A 6,178-nucleotide genomic window follows, 5' to 3' on the forward strand; every position below is an offset into this window, starting at 1 on the left:
TATTGTCTGTCGGTACGGGCACTAGACATCCTACCCTGCCCCATATATGGGTGTTTTAACGGCCTTATTTCATATTCCGCCGACCCTACTGGCGGATGCTGGTCTAGGGAGGTTGTCTATTGTGTTCTTTCCTGCTGGTGAGGGAGGGGTGATGCGTCTCGGTTCGATCGGATTTCTGGTGCTGAGGAAAAGCCGTAAATCTCTCACGTGGGGGAGGGGTGATGCGTCTCGGTTCGATCGGATTTCTGGTGCTGAGGAAAAGCCGTAAATCTCTCACGTGGGGGGTGATGCGTCTCGGTTCGATCGGATTTCTGGTGCTGAGGAAAAGCCGTAAATCTCTCACGTGGGGGAGGGGTGATGCGTCTCGGTTCGATCGGATTTCTGGTGCCGAGGAAAAGCCGTAAATCTCTCACGTGGGGGAGGGGTGATGCGTCTCGGTTCGATCGGATTTCTGGTGCTGAGGAAAAGCCGTAAATCTCTCACCACAGCGATACAGTTTCACATAATAACCACCTTGATAATTAAGGTGAAAAAATGTTGTATGTGGAAATTACTGGATTATGATCAATTATGTGATTTTTCTGTTGTTATTCATTACTTTGTTTTGATAATTTCCCGCCAAAATGAACACGGGAGAGTTAACGCCACGGACCATACAATACGTCCCGGGTCACAGGTTAAGGTTATGTGTGGTTCATGCTGGTCGTTGTCTGATGACCTCACTACCAATGGCTGTGAATTTAATGACGTAGTGATTGTTGTCTCTGTTTAAACCTTTGGCTCACCTGAAAAATCTCCACTTAACCTAACCTGACCTGACCTAACCTGACCTAACATAACCTAACCTAACCTAACCTAACCTAACCTGACCTGACCTAACCTGACCTAACCTAACCTAACCTAACCTAAGGAGAATTCTGATTAAAACGTTACATTTTTTTAATTTTTTTTTTTTGGGGGGGGGAGCTCTAGTAAATCATCCATTAAAGGAATAACACTCTTAAGGCGTCTGTTGGGAAGGAAGATAATCCCATATCTCTGAAACTCATCAAAATCGCCTCAGTTATCTGTTATAATTTAATTAAAAGATCTGCGTCAATCCTTCTGCTCCGGTGAAGAAAGAATTTATCAGACGAATTATAGTGGGGTTTTTTAGGGGGTGGGCTGGGGGGGGTGGGGGCAGGGGGGGGTGTTCATCGATAAAAAGTTAGATCTTTATAACTCACTAGACAGCTTTTGTTACTGCAAGGAGATGAGATCTTTTTTTTTAGCTCAGCTTTTATTAATGTAAGGAGATTTTTTTTAGCTGTGCTTTTATTAATGTAAGGAGACGATTTCATAGCTCAGCTTTTATTAATGTAAGGAGATTTTTTTCAGCTTAGCTTTTATTAATGTAAGATCTTTTCTTAGCTCAGCTTTTATTAATAGATACTTTATCAATATATTTGTGATATGATACAATAAAACCACATCTTTAATCACTTATATCATTCTACAGTATTATTATTTATAGAACATATGAGTTGAATTTATTTTTGATTTTATTTATTTTATTTATTTTATAATTTTGTCTATGATAAGATGGAGTAAAATGACATCTTTATTGAACCTCGTCTTTATTAGTGTACCATATATGGATTAAAGTGTGTGTGTGTGTGTGTGTGTGTGTGTGTGTGTGTGTGTGTGTGTGTGTGGGGGGTGTGTATGTGTGTGTGTGTGTGTGTGTGTGTGTGTGTGTGGGGTGTGGGGTGTGTCTGTGGTGTGTGTGTGTGTGTGTGTGGGGTGTGTGTGTGTGTGTGTGTGGGTGTGTGTGTGTGGGGGGTGTGTGGGGTGTGTCTGTGGTGTGTGTGTGTGTGTGTGTGTGTGTGTGTGTGTGTGTGTGTGGGGTGTGTGTGTGTGTGTGTGTGTGTGTGTGTGTGTGTGTGTGTGTGTGTGTGTGTGTGTGTGTGTGTGTGTGTGTGTGTGTGTGTGTGTGTGTGTGTGTGGAAGGATAATGTTTCCTCTCTAGTGTTGTAACCTAATCACTTATCTTCACAAACCATCAACATTATCTTATTTATTAATTAAAACAATATTCATATTTCTTTATTTATTTACTTATTTATTTATTTTATTTATTTATTTATTTATTTACTTATTTATTTACTTATTTATTTATTTATTTATTTAATTTTATTTATTTCCTTATTTTATTTATTTATTTATTTATTTACTTATTTATTGGTCTAGTCAGCGAGTCTGAGTGTAACTATCAATTTTATTTTCATGTAATTTTATTTATATTCCTTAAAGTTTAATATTTTGCTTTAGAGTAAAATTATAGATAATTAGTTTAAATTAAAGTTCCTTAATTATTGTTCCTTAAAGACTAATTAAAATAGCATCTCGTTATTATCGTCTAAGAGGAGAATTTCTGTTAATTCATCTCTCTAAGACATTAACGTCGTGATGTTGTTACTGTTGTACGTGTCTTCATCACCACGATAAATATATATTATTATGTTTGTTAAAATAATATACCGTAAAAACCCTTGAAATATTTAAAATTATATTAGTTACTTATTGGGATAAATATCGTTTTGGTCTAGTGAGCGTCTGGGAGGGTAATTTTTTTTATTTATTTATTATTTTTTATTTTTATCATTATTTTTTTTGGCGGGTAGGGGGAGGGAGGTGGAGAGGTAGGGGTAGGGTAGGTGTTGGAGGTGAGCCTGGTCAGTGGACGGTCGGTGGTGACGGCAACCTGAGACGACGACAGGTAGAAGAACAGGTCCTGAGGAGTTGTGGCGGTGGGGAGCCTGTCTGGGACTGTAACGGGGTGAGTAGTGAGGGAGGATGGTAGGGAGAATAGGAAGAGAGGGAGTGGGGAAGAGAGGGAGCGAGGAGGGAGGGCGAGGAAGGGAGGGAGGAAGAGGAAGTGAATGTGGGAACCAAGGATGGAGGAGGAAGGGGCAGGAGGAAGGGAGGAGTGAGGGAGGAAAGAGGGCGAATGAGGAAGGTAGGGGAGGAAATGAGAAAGACAGGGGAGTGAGGAGGAGAGGGGCGAGGAAGGGAGGAGAGCTAAGAAAGGATAAGGTGGTAGATATTAATAATAATAATAATATTAATAATATGTAATAATAATATTAATGATGATATTGTGTATGTTAATATGAATAAGATATAAAAACTCCCCAGTAAATCCGAGAATCCTCACCACACACACACACAGACACACACACATACACACACACACACACACACACACACACACACACACACACAACACACACACACACACACACATGTATGAGGTAGGTGGAGGAGAGATCGTGAGTGCCTGAAGAGCATGAGTGTGGGGAGAGGTAGGGAGGGAGATAGAGAGGAGGGGGAGGGTAGGGGTAGAGGGAGAGGAAAGTAAGGGAGGGGTGCAAGGTGTATGGAAGGGGTCTAGGGAGGATTAAGGAAGGAGGAGGGAAGGACCTGAGGGAGAGAGGGAGCTAGGTAGGGACCTAGGAAGGAGGGGAGCTAGGGAGGTAGGGGCTGAGAAGGAGGAGGTAGGGGAGCGAGAGGTAGGAAGCTAGGGAGCTGGGGAGGTAGGGAGCTAGGAGTAGGGAGCTGGGGAGAGGTGGGAGCTAGGGGAGGTAGGGTGCTAGGGAAGGAGGAGCTACGGAAGTAGGGAGCTGGGAGGTAGGGTGCTAGGGAAGGAGGGCTAGGGAGCTAGGGAGGTAGGGTGCTAGGGAAGGAGGAGCTACGGAGGTAGAACATGAGAATATAAGGAGTCTACAATAGGCCGGTTGGCTTGTGCATGGCAGCTCCTGTCGAGTTACTACCACTCTCTATCATCCATGAATCTATCTAGCCTCCTTTTGAAACTTTCCAGCGTTCCAGCACTTACTACAAAGTTGCTAACTTTTCCCTCGTCCACCACCCTATTTGTGAACCAGTTCTTCCTATCTCCCTCCTAAACCTAAACATCAACTTGAATCTGTTGCTCGAGTCTATCCTGCTCGGATATTATAAGAACTTTATCTATATCCTTTATTGATTCCTTTCACCCACTTAAATACTTCTATCATATCTCCCGCACTCTTCGTCTTTCTATGGAATGCAAGTTAAGTTTCTTTAACCTGTCCTGATATGGAAGGTTTCTAAGTCCGGAATCATTTTGTCATTCTTCGGTGCACCGACTCTAGTAATTTATATCCATTCTATAATAAGGGCACCAGAACTGAACCGCATAATCGAGGTGCGCCTGACTAGCAAGATATAATTGCAATAAGACCTCTGCACTCTTGTTACTTACACAGGGAGCTAGGGGCTAGGGAGGAGAGGGAAGGAGGGAGCTAGGAGTGGGGACCTGGGGAGTTAGGGACCTGGGGAGTTAGGGACCTAGGGAGGGAGGAAGGAGAGCTAAGGAGGTAGGGACCTAGGGAGTTAGGGACCTAGGGAGGGAAGAAGGAGGCTAGGAGTAGGGACCTGGGGAGTTAGGGACCTAGGAGTTAGGGACCTAGGGAGGAGGGAAGGAGGAGCTAAGGAGGTAGGGACCTAGGGAGGTAGGGAGCTAAGGAGTGTAGGACCTAGGGAGTTAGGGACCTAGGGGAGGAGGAAGGAGGAGCCTAAGGAGGTTGGGACCTAGGGAGGTAGGGAGCTAGGGAGGGAGGGACCTGGGGAGTTAGGGACCTAGGGAGGGAGGGAAGGAGGGAGCTAGGGAGGTAGGGAACCCTGGGGGGTTAGGGACCTAGGGAGGGAGGGAAGGAGGGAGCTAAGGAGGTAGGGACCTGAGGGAGGGAGGAGCTAGAGGTAGGGACCTGGGAGGGAGGGACCTAGGGAGGAGGAAGGAGGAGCTAAGGAGGTAGGGACTGGGAGGGAGCTAAGGAGGTAGGGACCGGGAGTTAGGGACCTGGGAGGGGGACCTAGGGAGGAGGGAGGGAGGGGAGCTAGGGGGTAGGGACCTGGGAAGTAGGGGCTAAGGAGGTAGGGACCTGGGGAGGTAGGGAGCTAGGGAGGATCTAGGGGGAGGAGGGAGAACTGGTTTGAAAGGTATGTGAGGAAGAGTTTAGGAGGCTTGGCGCAGGCATCTCCCCTCCTACCCTCCTTTCTTCCTCCCCCTCTTCCTCCCCCTCCCTATTCCTTCTCTCCCATTCCTCCTCATCTCCCTCTTCCTTCACCTTCCTTGAACTTTATCCTCTTCATCCACCTCTCCTCCCTATCTACACTTCTTCCCTCATTCCCTCCTTATCTCTCCCTACCTTTCCCTCTTCTTCCCATCTCTATCCACCCCCCATCCACCTCACCACCCCTCTACCGCCACTCTAAGTAAGTACACTGACCTTTTGTTTCGTTCCTCTGTCAGGGATCTACTGTGCTCTATCACCCTCTCGCCTTTGTCTTATATACGGTGACATTTATATTCGCTGCCATTTATATTCGCTGCCATTTATATTCGCTGCCATTTATATTCGCTATTATTTTTTATATGTAATACGTATCTTCTTGTGTGTGTGTATTTGTATGTGTATGTTTGTAAACTTTTTATTTGTTAGTATGTGTGTTTGTTTGTGTATGCGCTTGTTTTGTATTTGTTATGTGTTTGTGTCAATGTTTTAATATTTGTGTTTGTGATTCAGTGTTTGTGTAATAGTGTGTTGAGAGGTATATGAGTGTTTATGTCATAATTGTGTGTATGATTGTGTATTGTGTGTACAGATTGTAGCGTATATACTGTATGTGTGTCTTTTGCCCAAGCTTATGTTTATTTGTGTATGTTTGTGTATAAATCGTGTTTCTATGTTGTGTGACTGTAAAATTAATTATATATGTATTTATGTATATATATAGTTTATGTGTGTTTTTATAATGGTGAGTGCATGTGTGTCAGTATGTATGTATGGATGGATGGATTATATTGTATGTATGTACAGTATGTATGTATGTATGTATGTATGCATGTATGTGTGTATGTATGTTTTTTTTGTGTGTATGTGAAAAAGTCTGTTAAACTTCTTATAAATAATTATAATAGCAGCTTAATACTGTGTGTGTGTGTGTGTGTGTGTGTGTGTGTGTGTGTGTGTGTGTGTGTGTGTGTGTGTGTGTGTGTGTGTGTGTGTGTATGTGAAAAACTTTAACTTCTTATAAATAATTATAATAGCAGCAATACTGTGTGTGTGTGTGTGTGTGTGTGTGTGTGTTGTGT

Source organism: Homarus americanus, unplaced genomic scaffold (assembly GCF_018991925.1).
Source record: "Homarus americanus isolate GMGI-L3 unplaced genomic scaffold, GMGI_Hamer_2.0 scaffold41027, whole genome shotgun sequence".
NCBI lineage: Eukaryota > Metazoa > Arthropoda > Malacostraca > Decapoda > Nephropidae > Homarus > Homarus americanus.